The sequence below is a fragment of the Callorhinus ursinus genome, unplaced genomic scaffold, assembly GCF_003265705.2.
Source record: "Callorhinus ursinus isolate GAN/ISIS: 27379988/994484 unplaced genomic scaffold, GSC_fseal_2.0 scaffold25, whole genome shotgun sequence".
Classification (NCBI taxonomy): Eukaryota; Metazoa; Chordata; class Mammalia; order Carnivora; family Otariidae; genus Callorhinus; species Callorhinus ursinus.
In genome coordinates this window covers 14122633-14143177 of record NW_027397087.1, presented here as the reverse complement: position 1 = coordinate 14143177, position 20545 = coordinate 14122633, and the positions used below count along the sequence as shown (strand labels likewise).

The 20545-nt window shown below is 38.5% G+C and overlaps 1 long non-coding RNA gene across 3 annotated transcripts in view; it reads left to right on the top strand.

Annotated features, from left to right (window-relative positions):
- LOC141370051 (uncharacterized) overlaps positions 1-20545 on the top strand; it is a 56911-nt gene that overhangs the window by 4977 nt on the left and 31389 nt on the right. Inside the window, exon 4 of one of the 3 annotated variants that reach the window (XR_012373744.1) lies at positions 1576-1684. The exons of 1 other annotated variant lie outside the window; for it this stretch is intronic. This is a non-coding gene — a long non-coding RNA (uncharacterized lncRNA). Of the gene's footprint in view, positions 1-1572; positions 1685-20545 lie in introns of all 3 variants that reach the window. One more of the 3 variants, XR_012373743.1, reaches the window with a different exon arrangement.

Here is a 20545-nt window from a genome sequence, read left to right as displayed (position 1 = left end):
TGGTAGAGAATTAGAATATTTTATGGTTTTTAAAATACACACTTTTTAATTTTTTTACCAAAGATATCAGATATCTTTTTTTATAAAAGATTTTTTATTTATTTGAGAGAGAGGGAGCATGAGCAAGGGGAGGGGCAGAAGGAGAGGGGTAAACGACTCCCCACCGAGCAGGGAGCCCTACCCGGGGCTCCCAGGACCCCAAGATCATGACTTGTGTGGAAGGCAGACGCTTAAGTGACTGAGCCACCCAGGTGCCCAGGTTTTTTTGGAAAGAGACCTCACTGCCTAATCACGCTCTTCTCCTTTGCTTCCCTCTCCTACTCATTTTTTTATTTTTTTATTTTTTTGCCTCAGCCAATGTTAAAATTCAAATCAACACAGGGAGAAGAATCTAACTGGGTACTTATTACATCTTAGATACTGATGAGCTACAATAGCGTCCACTTAATTTTTACCATAACTCTTAGAGACAGGAATCATTTAGGAATGAAGAAACCCAGGATTGTTTGAGCTAACCATCTTGTTAAGGTTTCCAGCCTCGTAGATGATGGAGTCTAGAGTCTACCACAGGTCTGTTTGGCTCTCAAGCCTAATTTGCTTTCTAGGACACCACGCTGTAAAAAATGAGAAGAGCACAGGTTTGAAAACCAGTGTGTCTTGGATAACACAGGAAATAAAAATATTTAAAACCCACAACTACACTCTCCAGGCTAGGTTAAAAATGTGTGCTTTAATTTCTAATTATTTGATAGTTGTTGCTTGTCGCATACAAACTAGTATCAGGAATTCTGTGATAGGGTTTATAGCATACTTTAAACTTCCCTACAGTATATGCATACTATTACCCATATAACTCCTCTTGATCACTTATAAATAATAATTTTTAAAAAACCTATTTAACAGCATGCAAATTTACATTAAAATAATCCCCACTGGGTAAGCTACAAATGTTTCAATTAATGGTTAAGGCCATAGTGATGGTACCTTTTGCCAAAAAAAAAAAAAAATCCTAATCTCTAAATGCTACATGTATTAGAGCTGTGTATTAGAGCTACAGACTCAATTCATTGCTAGAAACCACTAGTGCCACCTATTGGTTAAAAAAAAAGAATAGGATTCTGGGTAATTTCCATTTTTCCAAACCAGGCAAGCAAGGGTAGATTTTTTTCTTTCCTTTTGCCTTCTCAGGAGGATGTTTTCTATTATGGACATTTGATTAATATTGAATATGTTGGAATCATTTAAAAAATGACACTGGTAATGTGCAGGGGAGTGAAGGGTAATATGTGTATGGGAGACAGGAAAAAGTTGACATTCTGGAATAAAAATCAATAGCAAACACTGTTCGCATTCTGCTGTAATTATAGGAGTTGTATAAAATCCCAAATGCCTTATTAAACTGTGATGCAGTGGCAAGGGCCAGCAGCACATGGGGAGATACATTTGGCTAACAAGTGTTTAAATCTGGGTCTGGGATATGGTGTCACTGCGTCAGCAATGACACAAACGAGGTAATAGGAGGTAATGGCGTCTCCATCAGCCCCAGCTACTGGAGTTTCATTTATGTTCTAGAAGGAGGCTCAGGAGAAACCTGCTGTTTGTCTAAGCTTTCACTGGTTCCACAAAGTGGTCTCTCCAGATCTCGCTGGCCTTCAAAACCAGAACCCATCATCGTATACAGTCAGCGAGTAAAAACAGTTAAGGATCATAAATTTTTACAACAGAATTTTCTTGCTGGGATGATCTTAGCAACCAAGTTAGATTTAAACATTATCTATTTTACTTTACTGTAGTTGAGGATGAGCTCCTCAACGGCTGCCTTCTAAAAGTTTGAATTTTGAATTGTGAAAAAAAAATCACTTCGAACTTACATTCTTTTTTTTAAATTTTATTTTATCATGTTATGTTAGTCACCATACATTACATCATCAGTTTTTGATGTAGTGATCCACGATTCATTGTTTTTGTATAACACCCAGTGCTCCATGCAGTATGTTCCCTCTTTAATACCCATCACCGGGCTAACCCATCCCCCCACCCCCCTCCCCTCTAGAACCCTCAGTTTGTTTCTCAGAGTCCATAGTCTCTCATGGTTCATCTCCCTCTCCAATTCCCCCCCCCTTCATTTTTCCCTTCCTTCTCCTAATGTCCTCCATGCTATTCCTTATGTACCACAAATAAGTGAAACCATATGATAATGGACTTTCTCTGCTTGGCTTATTTCACTGAGCATCATCTCCTCCAGTCCCATCCATGCTGATGTAAAAGTTGGGTATTCATCCTTTCTGATGGCTGAGTAATATTCCATTGTATATAAATGGCAAAAATTGACAAGGCAAGAAACAACAAATGTTGGCGAGGTTGTGGAGAAAGGGGAACCCTCTTACACTGTGGGTGGGAATGCAAGTTGGTACAGCCACTTTGGAAAAGAGTGTGGAGGTGCCTCAAAAAATTAAAAATAGAGCTACTCTATGACCCAGCAATTGCACTCCTGGGTATTTACCCCAAAGACACAGATGTAGTGAAAAGAAGGGCCATATGCACCCCAATGTTCATAGCAGCCATGTCCACAACAGCCAAACTGTGGAAAGAGCCGAGATGCCCTTCCACAGACGAATGGATAAAGAAGATGTGGTCCATATATAGAATAGAACTTACATTCTTAAGGAAACCTTTAAAAAAGAGGAATCTCAGAGGTTGCCATTGTCTTAATTTGTATTTCAATTATAAAGCTAAGAGAAGAAACTGTTTGGCTAGAAGCCTTTCTGGAAAATCCAGAAAGGGTCCAGAAAGACTGTTTAGAGGCTTTTAACAGTATCACACATCCATTAAATTAGAATCTTTCCATGTTACAGTTGTATTCAGTGGTTGACTTTTCAAATCTTATTGCATCTGGATCCACACACACACACACACACACACACACACACACAGTATATGTGTGTGTGTGTGTGTGTGTATTTTTCTTCTAAGAATTCCTGTTTAAAGTATTCGTGAGTTCTTCTGTATTAAAATCTTTGGAATTGTGCTCATAAACTACCCCAATGTGTTCTGAATTTCTGGGTCATAATTACAGACTCAATAGATTCATTTCTCATCACAAATTTTAATTAAGAATTCCAGTTACGCAATTATTTGCTAATGAATAATACCTACTCAGTACCAAAGCATACTATTAAATATGTTTACTCAAAAGTATGTTTTCTAAAGATACTTCCCATGGGTCAGTTCCTCACTTTTAAGTCATCAACCTTATATTTAAAATAAGAGGAAAACATTTATCTCCTATTTTATTGAGATATGTGAGAATTCAGAAGACAAGGATAGTAGCTTGGAATAAATTAATATTAAAGTCTAATCAGTCATGACTTCAGCTCCTCAAAAATATCAAGATACTTAATTCTGTGATTTATCTTTGTTTAGATCATTTGGTGAGGCTACCCAATTGCTTATTCACTGGCTAGACTTTTGACTAGGAAAGGAGTAATGAAGGTAATCATTTGCCCCATGTTTATTTATTTGAAAAAACTACCCCAGGCTACTGATTCCTGCAATATGCTCTTGGTTTCCATGTAATAAGGGAACAGTCAATTTGCTTGTTTTTGACTTGTTTGTCAGCTTTTATGTTGATGAACAAAAAACATAAATAAATGAGCAAATTACTCATCCCTTTTGATATCAGGTAAGTGTGCAGCCTATAGAAGGGGTGTTATTTCCGGGAATTTCAAACAAAGTTAATTCTTTCAAGTTAAACCACTGGAAACACACAAGGGCTGAGGTAGACTATCTGTAGAAATGTTTCTCCAAGAGACAGTGAGTTCCAAGGGAACAGAGGATCTTCCAAATAAAAGCAGGACATTACAAAATCCAATCAAGGTGACAAGAAGAGATCCCCCAGATAAGAATGTAACTAATGTGGAAGAGGGCATGATCATTCACTCATTCATCCTTGCATATGTTCATTTCGCTATTTGTTATTAATAGCAGCAATCTGCTTTGTGTAAAGCACTGTGCAGAGATAAATGAGATATACCTTGCGTTTAGACAGCAACTTAGAGTTTGAAAAGCAGCTTTATCAGTCAGAGTCCTGGCCGGGAACAGATGGCACATTCAACTTGTGTAATTTGAAGAGCCTTTAATAAACAGATAATTTGTAAAGGTGTGGGTAGAGTGCAGGGAAACCACAAGGAGAGTTACCCTGGGGCCTGACTACCCCTAGGACCAAGGAGCCAGAGGACAGAGCAATTGGCAGAACCTAGAGACATAGAGACAATGTGGGGAAGACCCTCTTGCTCAGAAGTCAATTTCTAGAGGTACAGAGGAGAGAAAAAGGACTGAGGCTGCATCTGGTGGCACAAATGGAAACCCATTATTTAATTTGATTTTGATTCTTACAGAATAGTAGGTGGTAGAAATCCTAATTTTGCAAATGAGAAAACTGAAACTAGATTTGCTTATCAAAACTCAGTTACATAGCAGAGCCAGACCTTGAACTTGAGTCTTCTGAATCGAAGTCTGGTGCTTATCAACCTAGCTCTTTATTCCCTCCTTTGGACTTCCTTATGACACTTATCATATTGAGTTACTAACATGTTTTATCGCTTAGTAGACCGAACTTCTTGAGAGAGAGGACTAGGTCGTTGTATTTAGTATATAGAATTGCAGCTGGGTAGGAATCCTGGAGACTTCTGATGGATAGAATGGAGAGAGCACGCAACCTAACTGGAGAGACAGATGTATGAGGCTAACATTACACATAGCAGAAAGCTACAAATGTTAAATCCACAAGTAGAGGGAAAGTGCCATAAATGGAGAGAAAAAGGAGGAATAGGTAAGCGTGTGGGTTGTGAAGACTTTATGATTGTGGGGTCATAGGAGCTGAGCCAAGCACACTGAAAGACAAGTGTCAAAGGTAGAGGACTATAACCAAGTTACTGTGTGCCAAGGGACAGCAGAAGCAGGAGTGGGTGGGAAGGCGTCGTGTAGCTGGGCACGCCTGACATTCCTGGAGGCAAGTCGTCGGAGATGTGGCTGGAAAGACAAGATAGGCTCATAGCATGGAATTTCTGAAGTGGCAATTGCTGGAATTAGAATGTCTTTCTCAGGGTGTTTAGAAGCCATAGATTTTTGAAGAAAAGGTGACCGTAATCCAGGGTGTGCTTTTGAGAGACAGTGGTCAAACCAAAGGGTGGAAGAGGTTGGAGAAACAGGAGGTTTCAGAGTAAGAATGCTAGGGTAGGGGTCAGGGCAGAAGATGGCTTCAGTGGTGTTGGAATCAGTACATACCAGAGACACAGCAGCGCGGGCCGATGTTTGACTATTGGTATGGGATGTGGGAGATTTTTCCCAGTTTTCTTGGTGTGGCCAAATTTAAGAAAAGTTGAATTATTAGAAGAGATGGAGACACAGGGAGTGGAGCAGGTTTGCAAGGGGGATAATTGAGGTTGGCTTTGGGTACGTGGAGCTTAAAGTGCCAGCATGGTATCCCTGATGGACAGCAGCAAATTAGAAATTGTCATAATAATTATAGTTAGTGGACAGGGGGAATTTCTATTTTCTGGAGAAACAGCAACATCTAAATGAGCCAAATACATAGAATAAGAGAAGAGGGAATTCAGTTTTTATCAAATGACCTAGGTTAGCCTTTATGCCCTCCTACAGTCTCACGTGCTCAGAGATGCTTGGGTGAGAAACATTAATCCTTCCCATTCCTGGACTGTTTGCTCCAACACAGAAAACATACACTGGAGAACTACAGAATTATTGCCATTTCTCAGCCATGTCCACACAAACATAGGAATAGAGGACCTGGCAATTCATCGTATTTTATCTAATACCGTCTGGGCCGACTGTTCAGTGATAATCTGTTTTACCTGACACTTTTATAGAAAATGCTGAGGCATACTTTTAAAACTTTTTGTGAAACTATTCAAAATCATTATTTTAGCGTGCTAAGGGAAGTTTGATGTTTCTTAAAGTGGTGTAGATGAGAAAAGTGTCCAAAAATTAATGGATTTAAGCCATTATCACTCCATGTAAAATTAGGTATCCCGAGGATCTGATTATCAATATTTGCTATTGAAATCTAAATGAACTCAAAGAAATACAGTTCCATGGTTTCTTCCCAATTATCTTAAACAATGTGAACATTGCCATTTTACTTGACTTGAAATGTTAACGTGAAATAGAGGGTGGATCATTTCAGAGTAAGAAATCACATCTTGACAGCCCGATGATAAAATGCTGTAACAGTAAAGATTAGATCACTTCCAGTTCTCTTTACAAAAAATTTGGGAAAAAATAGAATATGACTTTAAGTTCTTCAAGCTTAGTTTTTCTATTTATTTAGAAGAAGAAAGTGAGTGTGGGGGCCATGAACATCATGATATTATTTAACTGTTAGAGTGAGCTTCAAAGTAACTTTTATCAAGACAACTTATAATGTAACATTTATAGGATTTGACAAGTTTCTTCATTTGTGTTATGTAGGTTAAAAACATATAGTGTTCGCCCCCAGTACATAAGGGAGAGAGAGGAGGGAAGAGGGGGTGGGGCAGAAAAAAAGTAGAGCGACAAAATGAAAGAAAAGGAAGGCAAATGAGAAATCTAATTAAATTTAATAGCACCTTTCGAAGAAAAAGATAGTCTTTTGCAACATCTGCAGGTTCAGTTTCTGAACTGTAGGTATGTACATTGGCAGGAACTTACTTTTTCCCCTTTTTATTATTTGCCGTTAATGGGAGGAGAAATAAAATAGATATAAGTATTTGTTAATTTCATGCAACCCATTGCAAATTACACAGAATGTCACAGAATGTAAGCTTAATTACATAAGCAACCTTTGTATTAAAAACATAACTTTATTACCCTGTATAAACATTTTATGAACCCATTTAGTTTATGGTTAAATTAAGAAGAAATGAAAGGCAGTGATAAACTACAAAGGATTCTTTCCTCATCTTTTAAACTGACTTCATCAGCACCACAATTTAGTGCTAAGTATATCCGAGCAATCTGAGCATAGAGATGGGACAAATCTACACTTGTATTATTCAGTCAAATGTTGAAAAAGTAGTGTTTGGCTTTTGATGAATATTTAATATTCCAGAGAGCTCTCAAGATTCCACTTTAGCAGTGAGACCTGGAGCGGTTTTCCGCAGAGACTGAATTGCTGATCTGGCCCCCTGCGCTTGCTCTCCGCTTTTCTTCCTCTGATATTCCTTAAGTTGCAGAGAGGTAGAAAAAAACAACACCCTGTTGCCCAAACAGTCTCCTATGTGTATTGTGTAAATGAAGAAGGTTAGGAAAAGGACCCTGGGACTGAGGCAGTCCCCACTCTGGAGAAGGAGCCTGGTCTTGGTTTGAGGCCACAGGAGTATGATTATCCAGCAGAGGTTTTTGACTCCCTGGTAATGGCCTTAAGCCTCGAGGGCTTGATAGTAAGCCAACATTTTTCATACAGCAGTACAGAATTTGGACCCAATTTGAGCAGTCTGGACCCTTCCTTGCCTCTTAATCAGCACAAGCCAATGTGGGATAAGAACACAGGGTTTACACAGAGGATCGGGTCTTAGTTATTCCTGTAATTCGGACGGATTGGGAAAAGCACTGGTTGGGCTGGCCTGGTGTGATCAGCCGGTGATTCTCTGGTTCCGGTGGGAAATGGTGAGCTTCTGGGCAAAAAATCAGGAAAGAATGAATTCTAGAACCTCTGTGAAAAATTCTTTATTAAGTCATATATTTTGTTACTCAATTATTTTGTTAGGGTAGGTGCACAGGTTTTGGTTTTTTGCTTAGCTTTGGTATCCTAACAATTCCAAGTTTCACTTTCCTCTTCTGTAATGTTGAGATATTTAATATGAGGTTACTGTTAGGAGTAAAGTAATCAGTGTTTGTGAAAACATTATATAGGTTTTATAGAGTAAAACTGTAAAGCCTTAAATAAGATTAGATATTACCAAAGTTCAGTGGCCCACCTGGTAGCCAGGTAAGAATCACTTGGGATGCTTTGTTAGACCGTATGTGTCACACCTGCTTCCTTCCTTTCCTTCCCCATTATATAATCTTTTCCTCCAGTGTCCTTCTCTTCTCTCTCATTGCATATCATTACTTTAGTGATCCACTGTTATATTGTGTCTCGTAAGTTCTTCAGAGTAATATAAAGGGTAAAAGTAGCTGCCTTTAAGTAGTGAGTGCTACAAAGCCATATTTGTATCCCCAGTGCTTAGACCAGTTATCTGGCTAAATACATATTTATTGACTGTACAGTTTAAATGATAACACAGAGATTACTACCAGAAAGGTGAATGCAATTCTACTACTATAGTACATCTTTTAAAAACTTTAAATACACCTTAACTACCGCACTGGGAAAAAAAAAAAAAAAAAACCCAGACCAGGATAATTCTTCAACATGATCAAAATGCAAGCCACTCATATCAAAATCCAACAAATTCCTTGTGGCAAAATACAGAATTTCTCTTAAAAAAAAAAAGCCATGGATATCAATCATCAGGTTCTTCTCTAATATACCATAATTTTAAATGTGCTAGCCAAAGCAGGAAGTCAAGAAAGTAAAATATAGTCATAAATGTTAGAAAGAAGGAGGCAAACATTATAAAGCTTTTAGAAAGAATAAGAGAGGGGCACCCAGGTGGCTCAGTCAGTTAAGCAACTGCCTTTGGCTCTGGTCATGATCCCAGGGTCCTGGGATCAAGCCCCATGTTGGGCTCTCTGCTCAGCGGGGAGCCTGCTTCTCCCTCTCTCTCTCTGCCCCTCCCCCTGCTTGTGCTCTCTCACTCTCTCTGTCAAATAAATAAATAAAATCTTTAAAAAAAAGGAAAGAATAAGAGAGCTTATCAAGGTTAATAACTTATAAAGTAATGCAAAAATCACTAGTCTTCCCATATACCAAATACCACACAAATATTGCAACACATAGTGGAAAAAATATCACATTCACAAAGGCAAATGAAATATAGATTACTTGAGGATAAACCTGGAAAGAAATGTGCTGGATAGACTATAATGCTCTTCAGAGGAATGTAAAAGAAGATGAGTAAATGGAGAACCAGATTTTATTCTTACATAAGAAATCTCAATAAATATGTCTAGGATCTCTAAATTAAACTTGAAATACAGTATACCTGTAATTAAATCCCCAGTGCTTCATTTGGAGGGTGTATTGAACACTGCTTTAAAAAACATTTAGAATTGTAATACATGATTAATCTAGATAGTTGGGGACAAAGAATGTAACTCTTACCTGTTTGAGCAATAATATGTATGTTAAAGCTACAACTAAACAATGCTTTGGTGATGCAGGAAGAAGCATCCAAGTAAACAGAACAGAGTACAGGTAGAGACACAAATTTTTATATAAAATTAAATCATTAATATGCAAATTAAAATATAAATATGGTAGCATTTCAAGTAACAGAGAAAGGATAAATTCTTAAATAACCAAGCTGAAACAACTGGCTTTTTTTTCTTTTTTGGGAAAAAGAAAAAAAAAAGCTGGAATCCTGTTTCATACTTCATTGTCTGACAAAAAATAAATTCCTAATGGATTATATATCCAAATTTTGAAAAGAGGTTATAAAAATGTGTAAGTGATTATATCCACAAACCTAATATAGTTTCTAAATATGACACAAAACCAAAAATCAGAATAAAAGACTGATATTTCCCCTATAAAAATATGAAGATTTATATGCAGTAGAAAACACAATAAAACTTAAAAACACTAACTAGAAGCCATCTGCAATATAAAAAACAAAAGGATTATTATTATTTTCTAAATAACAGCTGTATGAAGGTGTGATTCACATACTAAAAAGCTCACTTTTTTACAGTATACAATTCAATGGTTTTTAGTATATTGACAGAGTTGTGCATCCACCACCACAATCTAATTCCAGTATGTTCACATCACCCCAAAGAGAAACCCTCTACCCATCAGCAGTCACTCCTCCTCCCTTCCTTCCCCTGACCCTGGTAGCCATTGATCCACTTTTGTCTCTGTAGATTTGCATATTCTGGACATTTCATACATGTGGAATCATACAATATGTGGACTTTTGTGTCTGCTCCTTTCATTTAGCATAAAGTTTTCAAGACTCATCCATGTTGTATCATGCATCGGTACATGGCTGAATAATATTCTTTTGTATGGGTATACCACATTTTATTTATCACTCATCAGCTGATGGTCATCTGGGTTGTTCCTATTTTTTGGCTGTTATGAATAATACTGCTATGGAAATTTATATACAAGATTTTGCATGGATACATGTTTTCATTTCTTTTGGGCATATACCTAGGAGTGGACTTGCTGTAATAACTCTGTCTTTAATTTATTGAACGACTACCAAAGTGTTTTACACATTGGCTGCATAATTTTATATTCCTATTAGCAATGTATTAGGGTCCTAATTTCTTTACATCCTCTTTCTTTTTTTTAATAATAATCATTTGTTTTTCAAGATTTTATTTATTTATTTGACAGAGAGAGACACAGCAAGAGAGGGAACACAAACAGGGGGAGTGGGAGAGGGAGAAGCAGACTCCCCGCCGAGCAGGGAGCCCGATGCGGGATCAGGACCCGAGCCAAAGGCAGACGCTTAACGACTGAGCCACCCAGGCGCCCCTCCTCTTTTTGATTTTAGCCATCTTAGTGTATATAAAGTAACATCTCATTGTAGTAGTATTTTGCATTTTTCTAAGGACTAAAGGTGCAGAACTCTTTTCACGAGCTTACTGGCCATTTGGATTTTTTTTTTTGAGAAATGTCTATTTAAATTCTTCACCTATTTAAAAATTGGGTTATTTGCCTTTTTATTACTGAATCATAAGAGGTCTTTATATATTATAGGCAAAAGTCCTTTACCAGATATATGATCTGCAAATGTCTTCTCTCATTCCATGGGTTGTCTTTTTGCTTTCTGGATGGTGTCCTCTGGAGCACAAAAGTTTAAAATTTTGATGAAACCCAATTTACCTATTTTGTATTTTGTTGCTTGTGCGTTTGGTGTCATATCTAAGAAACCACTGCCTAATCCAAGATCATGAAGTTTTACTTCTATATCTTCTTCTAAGAGTACAATAGTTTTAGCTTTTACATATACAGCTATGATCTACTTTGAGTTAATTTTATATGGTGTGAGGTAGGGGTCCAAGTTCATTATTGTGCATGTAAATAATATTATCCTTAATATATTAAGTTCACTTCATAAGAAAACCTGCAAATATGCCAATAATAAAATGGACAAATGACATTGAGCAGGTAATTTCAATCAACTGAAAAGATACCAACCTCAAAAAGTAATCAAAATGCAAATTAAAACAATGAGTTATCATTTATATACAGTAAGTTTAGTATTAACTAGAGAGGCCAGTAAAATCCAATGTTGACGATGTATGGGAACATGAACTTCCTTGTATTTATTGGTGGGAGCAATTTGGCACCACATATCTGAATGTAAGATGTACTTTTCTTTCAACCAGAAGGTCCATCTCTGTGAATTAATTCTTTAAAAAAGAATTAGGCTACTGCACATACTTAGGACTATTTATGATAGCAATAAATTTCAAACAACCTAGATATCTATCATTAGAGGACTATTTAAATTATGGTATATTCAGTCAGGGGAATACTATACAGCTATTGAAAGGGCCATTAATATTTTGTGCATGGAAATACATCTACTACATACTAAGAGATAAAGATAGACTATAGAGCAGTTTATTTCATATGCTTTCATATTTTAAAAACAAAACCCAAATGAGGGGTGTGTGTAAATATAAATAAAAGTATAAAAAATCCCTATGGTTTTAAACAGGTGATTTTCTTTCTTCTTCACATCTCCATGTACTATCAGAAATTTTTCTCTTTTTATCGAGAAGGAATTAATTTTATTAGCAGAGAAAACTTAATTGTTTTTAACAAAATCTAAAGCATTGTAAAACTTTGAATATGTTCCCACGTTTGGTGCATATACACACATAAACCCGCCCCATCTTCCTTCCTTTCCAAAAGAGAGAGAGAGAGAGAGAGAGAAAACTGGGCCATTATTTAGTATTGGACCCAAATGTTATTTACATCTCCATTATTGATATGTATATTTCAGGGAGAGTTTCTTTCCTCCCAGAATTATCTAGGTAATTGTATTAATTTTCCACTTTCCCTTTTGGAAATGTAAGTTCACAGAGTAGGAGCCATCTTGTCCAGGCTTCATTTTTCCCTGCAGGAAGTTTCTGGAAATGCTCACAAGGTGAGTTGCTTCATGATGGGTTCTTTTCTTTTTCCATAGGAACAGTGACATCCATGAAAGTTCACAGAGCTGATCAAAATGTGTCATGTTATTGATATTATGACATAAATAACAGCCTTAGACAATGTCGAACATTCAAATATGCAAATATGCCCATTTACATTAGCTTTAAATAAGAAAATTATATTTCATGTCCTATACAAAAAGTGTGAAAATATTTTTATTGATTATACAAAAGGCCCCCAAAACTATAAAACAAATGTATAGCCTATAAAAATACAATTCCATCATGCTATAAATTACAGTGAGCTAAAGCTTATGGGCTAGCTAGAGCAAACATTAAACACTTGACTAACAATATGTACACGGGCTTTAGAGCTTAGAAATTCTTTTGGAGAATGTTTCAATAGGCTGCCTTTTTTTGAAAAAGTCGTACATGGAAATTTGAAATAAGGATTTTTTATTAGTAATAAATTCATGGACTGTATTCAGAACCTTTCCATCTACCCTTTTCTTTAAACACACACACACGTTGTATCATAATCATTTTGGGGGAGCCCTGACGATCATTTGGCTACAAGAAGGGGATTGGAAAGTAGGAATATCTTAAATTGGGTTTTCTTGCTTTTCCTCTGTTTTCTTTTCTCCCTCAGTTATTTCCCTTCCTTTGCTACCGAATTGATGCTAAACGCAAGAGGACAATTTAAGCAACTTGTTTAGACCTGACTTGGAGAGACTGCCGCTCTTCTCTGTGGCTGGTATCTTATGTTTCCAGGATTCCATTTGTTGACCTTTTTTAGAGGTAATTTGGTGTAGTGGAAAGAGCACTGCATAGAGACAAATAAACCCAGGTTTATATGCCAATTCTGTTCCTTAATAGCTGTTGGAAAATTACTTAATTCAGTAAGTTTTAATTTCCTCATGTATAAAATAGGAATAATATCAATCCTCATAGGGTTGTTAAACACCTAAATGAGATAGAATTGGCAAAGCTCTTAGCATAATGCTTGGCACACAGTAGGCTTGCGATAAATATTAGGTCTTGTGTTATTTTTACCTAGGTCGTATGATTACATGGAGTTTAGTTTCAGAGAGGAAATACAGGTGCTGAGTGAACAGTGTTGAATAGAAGTAAAATAAAGGTCTTTGTAAAGCTAGCATAGGCTGACCCTTCACATCTCCACGGGGCTGGGCACAGAGTAGATCTTCAATAAATCATATAGACAGGCTAGAAAAGCAATTTAGGGATTACTGTTTTTTCACATTCTTCCTCTTTTTAAATCATAGTTACTTCCCTTTTGTCTGCTTTTGTTCTCACAGCCATTTTAAAATTTAAGTTCATTATACAGAGGAGAGTGTTATAGCTACTACTTCGGCAGTGGCGGCAGGCTAAAACAGAACCTGGAACACCACACCATTAGGGACCCAGTTAGTCTCTGGTTTATAGGAGGCAAGTAAGTGGAATATATTGGGCCAACTCTGCTAAATACTGACTGCATGGGCTACTGCATTGCCAAAGACGATGTGGCTGGAGAACACGTGGGAAATAGTACTGACTGAGGAGTTATGCCTGTCATGGATGCAGCAGTATGGACTAGACGCCTCTGCACCACCTATTTCTATTTCATATATGGGAATCAGCTATGCCGGAGGGCGGGGGGGAACGGAGGAAAGGGAAAAGTAACAGGTGATTTCCAGACAGGAAGGGAACAATCAAGTTTATAAATGTTTCTCATTTAGTGGATTCACATTTTTCGGTCCCATCTACATCAAAAATTTTTTCATTTCCCTCTTGAGAAGTTTTCCTTGCTAGGAAGATTTTAGCAGCCATACCTTGAGGAAGTCTTCAGAGAGTTTTAGTTTTATTGCGAGAGGTTTTGCCATAGAAGCAAAAAGCATTTATAAAGTTTTGTTCTTACCATTGGAGAGTTTGATCATTTGGTCTGTTAAATATTATCTAAGCTTACACAGGCCCTCTTTTTCTCATTTTCTCATCTATTCCATTGGTTACATAGAGGTAGGACATCTAAAATAGCTTTCATTTGAATGTTTATTGGACCAAGCCTTCACTTCATCATAAGCACTGTTCAAATATTAAATTTCATGGATTATGCAAAGTACATGTAATCCCAAGGGAATCTCACCAAACCCATATTTTAATAATGGAAAATATCTATTTTGAGGAAAAATAAAAAGAGTACACAAGTTCCTACAAGCATATGTTAAAGATCAAGGAATTTCTGATAGAATAAACTCAAAATTGAACAGATTCTAAAGCTCATCTATGGTCAAGTCTTCTATTTTACTGGTGGGAAAACTGAGGCCCGGGCAAGTTAGTGATCCTTTGGTCTTAGTGAGTTAGGTAAGCACCATGTTGAAGTGGAATCCAAGTCTCTTGACACTCAGTCTTAGCATTTTCTACCAAAGGTCACTGCCCCTGAAAAGAGCTGTGTCAGAAATAAGATGATAAGGATGTGTATTCAGGATGATGCTAGGAGGCTTATGTAAAGGAAAGGGTAGGTAGGTTGAGGTGGAAAAATGAGGAAGGTTTAAACAGCAACAGACATTGAATTGGATTAATCTCAAATCAGCAGAGCTTCTCAGTAGAGGAAGAGAGATGTTGAAAGAGACTAATGGACAATTGAAAAACAATGAACTAAAGGAGTTTTGGAGTCTGAAGCCTAACAAATGTAGTTTATTGGAGTATTATCTGAGAACAATTCAAAGTTTGAAGTAAAAATAGTATCAACCTTGGAATCCAATGAATGTCAGTCAATAATCAATTAAGAAAACAAATGCCACAGCCTTTGCTAGTAGGAGCAGAGAAGAGGCAAGAGGTCAGGATGGCGACCAGCCATCACGTAGGCACTCTGGATGTCCTGAGGCGATCTTAAGGGGAGTTCAGAGAGGGGAGTGAGGCAGGACTGGCTCTTTCAGAGAGCAGGATAACTGCTAACCCTCAGAATGCAGATAAGGATACCCTGTGCATGGACATGCCTTCCTGCACTTCTCTGCCTTGGCAGTGAGGAGAGATCTGTAGGTCTCTCCGCACCGCGTTCCCTTGTTTCTAGCAAGTTCACAGGTACGCATTGCCCTTGCCTTTCCTGGACAAGGGGGATGCAGCTGACAAACCCTAGTATGTCCTTGAAAACCTGGGCCTGGTGTGAGAGTGAGAGGAGCAATAAAGACACCCTTTTCTCTGTGTGATAATTGGATAATCTTACAAAAGCTTATCGGACACTTATGAAGTGACAAGCATACCATTACAGTAATAGGGGCCTGGGTAGGACTTACATGATGATGAGAATTACAATGATAATAATAATAATAGCAGTTTCCATGTATTGAGTCCTTACTGTGTCAAGTACTTAATGGGATACTTTAAAAATATGAATCTTTATAATAAATCTATTATCACCAGTAATACATGTATATCCATGATATGTGTAAGCAGTCCCTAGGGCAGGGGCTCAAAAGCCAGGTGTATCACTGCCTGTGTGACTAGAGAAAGTAACTGAACTCTTGGAGTCTCAGTTTCTTACGTGCAAAATGGGAGTATTAATGCCCACATGGCAGGGTTGTTGCTGAAGTGCCTTTCACAGCACGTGACCTCCAAGAAGCCACAGAACAGATGTCATATCCTTTCCACTGCCTTCCTCCTTTCTCTTCACCTTAGCAGCAGGAGAAGTCACTAGGAGCTTCTGCCAAGTTTTCTCACCACAGAGAACCCCTCTTGCTTCCCCCTTCCACCCCCGCTTCTAAAAATAGCTGCTGAGAGTTGTCATCCTGAACAATGTCTAAAGCGTGTTGTTAGGGCTGAGAGAAACCCCTGGAAGTTTCTCTTCCCTCTTTAACTTAGCAAGAGACCCTGTTCCTCAGGAGACCTCCAGAATTTCAGTGTCACACAACTTGGACTTCTAGGGATGGTTGGAGAATGCAGAACATCTAACCAACACTTGGAGTGGATAAATATAACCTGGTGAATTTGAAGGCTGAGTTCTCTAAAGAGACTTGGATTGAAAACAAGTTTTTAGGTCCCCCCCAAAAACCTGGAAAAAGTGGAGTTCAGATCACCCTCTTAACTCATCAACTGACATCCAAGAAGCACGTTGGAGGTCAGTGAAGAGAAGACTTCTCTTGTGCTAAGGAAAAACATATTTCTTAGGGGGTAGAGGAATTAAATAGCAGAGATGTGCATGCACATTGGTAAATATGTATGTGGTTTTCTTTCTTGCAACAAATGTTTGCAAATGTGTACTAAAAAGACAAAGGACCTATCTGATTGTAAAAATGCATTACTGAAACCCGTGCTTACTGGATATACTGATGGCTTACTGGTTACAAAAATGTCAGCTTAGTTTATCACAGATCAATAACTCATTACATGCTCCAGAATATACACAATACAATATGAATCAGCTTGCTGTTACATCCAGCCATTCAAATCCCACACCGATATGGACCTTTAGTCACATGATTCTTCACTTTTCCTTCCTATACTCTACCAGCTTTGGGGATTAAAATACATTTTATGTTTTGTTAGATAGAAAAATAATAAAAAAATATGTTTAGCTTTCATTTGGAAAATTTGACAGCTGAAGGAGTCAGCAGATGAGGATAAAAAACAAAATCTTCTTTAAAAAGACCTATAAATGTGTGTGTGTGTGTGTGCATGTGCACACATGCACAAACAATGCCTCTCTTTCCTAATTAGAAGTTGTCAGGGCTTCCATAATTCAAATTAGCAAATCTATTCCAGCTGATTTTAGCAGAGACCATTCTTGGTACATGGTAGGGGAATGGAGATACTCAAGCTGTCCCTATATTGTCTACGCCCATAACGCAGGGCCTAAAATACAGCTTCATGGAAGGGAACATAATTTACGTGGCTATTATCACAAGATTCTTAAAGGCCAACGGGAACGGGAACACATTACCTTCTTTTCTCCATTTGAAAAAGTAGAATTTGGGTTTGGCATTATAGATCAGTTTGAGTTCACAGAAGTTTGATTTACATTTGGCCACAAATGAGGAATTTCATTAAGTGTGCCCACTAAACAAGCACTGACCACCTAGTGACCAAGCAATCTGCTTGTCTGTGTAACTTAGGTTTTAAGCCCTGGGGACATATGTTAGGCACAGTGTTGCCATTCAAGGAATAAATAACCTCCGTCAACACTAATTTAATTTTTGCCTATGGCAGTGCCTTGCCCAACCCTAGCATGTTTGGGGCTCTGGATCCTCTCCCTGTTACCTACCGGCAGACATCACTACTTTCTTGGTAATTGTAACACACACTCCAACTGGACACAGATGTATTTTAATTACCAACCTTCTCTGCCATGACTTTTCATCTTTGTCACTTTCATATAAAAATGAGTCTGATTTGAGAAAACTGCTGTATTCTTCCTGTGCCCTGCTGCAAAAAATAACTTGCAGTTGACTGGCCACAACAGACACATGCATTGATCTTTTCACAGCTGGGTTGTTTGTATTCATGTGAGCCTAGGAAAAATATTGCCATTTGTATCAGGTGAGTGAACGTACAGCTCCACCACAGGCCTGTAAACCTCAGCATGGAGATTGATGACCACAAGCAGGAGGCTTTGGTCTCTCCCAAGCAGCCCCTAATTCAGCTGGAGGGGACATGTGGCAGGACAGGAGAGGCCTTTCCCTGGGAAGTATGCTTATTTTGCAATTAAGAAAAGGTGAAACTCTCTCTTCTAAATTTATAGTTTGGTGGGTTGGAGCTGGAGATGAGGGGTCTCAAGTTCCTAAACTGGGATCTTTGGACCCTGAGACATCCATGGACCAGACAGATAGACCGTGAACTCTCTGATATTAAATACAAAATTTGGGGCACATGTACATTTTCTGTGTGTGTGTGTATGTGTGTGGAAATGGTCCAACTTTTCAGATTCTCATGAGCTTCCAACATGTAAAACCTCAATGCCCTAGACCAGTGTTTTCAAACATGAGCATACATCAGCATTATCTGTAGAGGTTGTTAAAACAGTGATCCTGGAACCCCACCCTGAGAGTTTCTGGTTCAGTAGGCCTGCTGTGGGCCTTGAGAATCTGCATTTCTCACAATTTTCCAGGTGACTCTGACGCAGCTGGTCTGAGGACCAAACTTTGAGGAGAACTGAACTAAACAAATGCAAGGTTTCCAAATCTATCTGCACACAGGAATCAGTTGGGGGAACTTTTTATTTTCATTTATTTATTTTTTTAAAGATTTTATTTATTTATTCATGAGAGACAGAGAGAGAGAGAGAGAGAGAGAGAGAGACAGGCAGAGGGAGAAGCAGGCTCCCAAGGAGCAGGGAGCCCGATGCGGGACCCGAGCCCAGGACTCTGGGATCATGACCTGAGCTGAAGGCAGATGCTTAACCATCTGAGCCACCGAGGCGCCCTGGGGGAACTTTTTAAAAATACCAAGTCCTAGTCTCTGCTCCCTGAAATCCTAATTTGATTGATCTGGGGAGCCCAGGTATTTTTTTCTCCAAATTCTCCCGGTAGTTCCAAAAGTGTGAGGCAGGACTGAGAATCACTGCCTCAGAGCAACAGGGGAGTTGTGGTGATAATGGGGGAGGGAATGTATTGACATAAAAGATCCCTTTCACTTTCAATGATTTAGACTTCTGATTTTTTCCTTTCATCTCAGGTGACAAATAATTGCATAAGTTTGCTAGGCCTTCTGGATGAAGAGCCACAGACTGGGTGGCTTACACAACAGTAATTTACCGTCTCAGTTCTGCAGACCAGAAATCCCAAATCAAGGTATCTGCAGGGTTAGTTTCTTCTGAGGTCTGGGCAGGAGGTTCCCTTCCAGGTGTCTCTCCTTGGCTTGTAGGTGGTAGTCTTTTTCCTGTGTCTGTTCAAATTGTCTTCCCTCTGTGCACATGTCCAAATACCCCCTTTTTATAAGGCTGCTGGTCAAACTGGATTAGGACCCACCCTAATGACCTCATTTTAAGTTGATTAGCCCTGCAAAGATCCTATGTCCATACAGGTCACATTCTGAGGTACTGGGAGTCAAGACTTCAACACATGAATTTGCAGGGGGTGGGGAATGCAATTGATTCTGTAACAATTATACTATTGTTTCTAAAGCCATAAATATCTGGGGATGGGAGAGGGATACTCTCTACTCCTTTTTGCAAATTTACCATTCAAACCAAAGCCTTTTATAATTGTAGAAAGTCAATCTTTTGTAAATACTTTCTTCTTAGCTTGTAACTGCAGAGTCCAAACTTCATGCTATGCTTTTGATGCAGAGCATTGAGCTACCAGAATGAGGTCCCAGGGTCATTGCTAAACAACTAGAAAATAGACAATCTCAAATCAGCAGAGCTTCTCAATATAGGAAGAGAGTCACTGGTATGCAATGGATGGCCCAGCCAGTTGATACCATGGGTCATCTCTGCAACAGATCCCAAGAAAACTTGAACACTCTTTTCAGTTCAGCCAGCCAAGAATTTTCTGACAGGTTTACATGACTCTGCTTTATTCTGAACATTGGAGAATCAGATATAATGTGTTTTTAATGTAACGTGACAATTTTTAAGGTGCTAGACAACCTTGTTTTCACAGCTTAACTCTCTGTGCTGAAGGGATGCTAAGTTTGCAGCATGCTTAGGGATTTTTTTAAGTGGAGAAAATTGTGTAATCAGCAAGTGGACCTTAGCAAGATCATTACTAGGGAGGTGGAACAGTAATGGGCATGGAAGATATGGGAAAGCAAAGATGGTAAGTGGGTGCACCTTCAGTATTCTGATATGTTCACAGTGGAGGAAGGAAAGCTTTTGGAATAAATAACACTTTCAACTACGAGCAAAATTAAGGTTAAGGGCTGGGGTAGGGGGAGAAATACATTTCTAATACCACCAATGACTTAGAAAAATGCCTAAATCTGAGCAGAATGCTAGATGGTCATCAACAAAGGGGAAAAAAAAACATGTAAATAAACTTTCTGAAGAGTTTTGGCTATTAAGTACAGTAGCTCTTAAACTCTTCACTCTGTTCCAGTCACTCTGGCCATCTTGCATTTTCTCAAACATCTGAAGCTCTTTCCCATTTTAGAGTCTTTGCCTTTGTAGTTGCTTCTTCCAGAAATGCCTTTCTTCTGGCTCTTTGTATAAAGCAATCCTTGTGGGCACGTGGGTGGCTCAGTTGGTTAAGTGACTGCCTTCAGCTCAGGTCATGATCCTGGAGTCCCGGGATCCAGTACCGCATTGCGCTCCCTGCTCAGCAGGGAGTCTGCTTCTCCC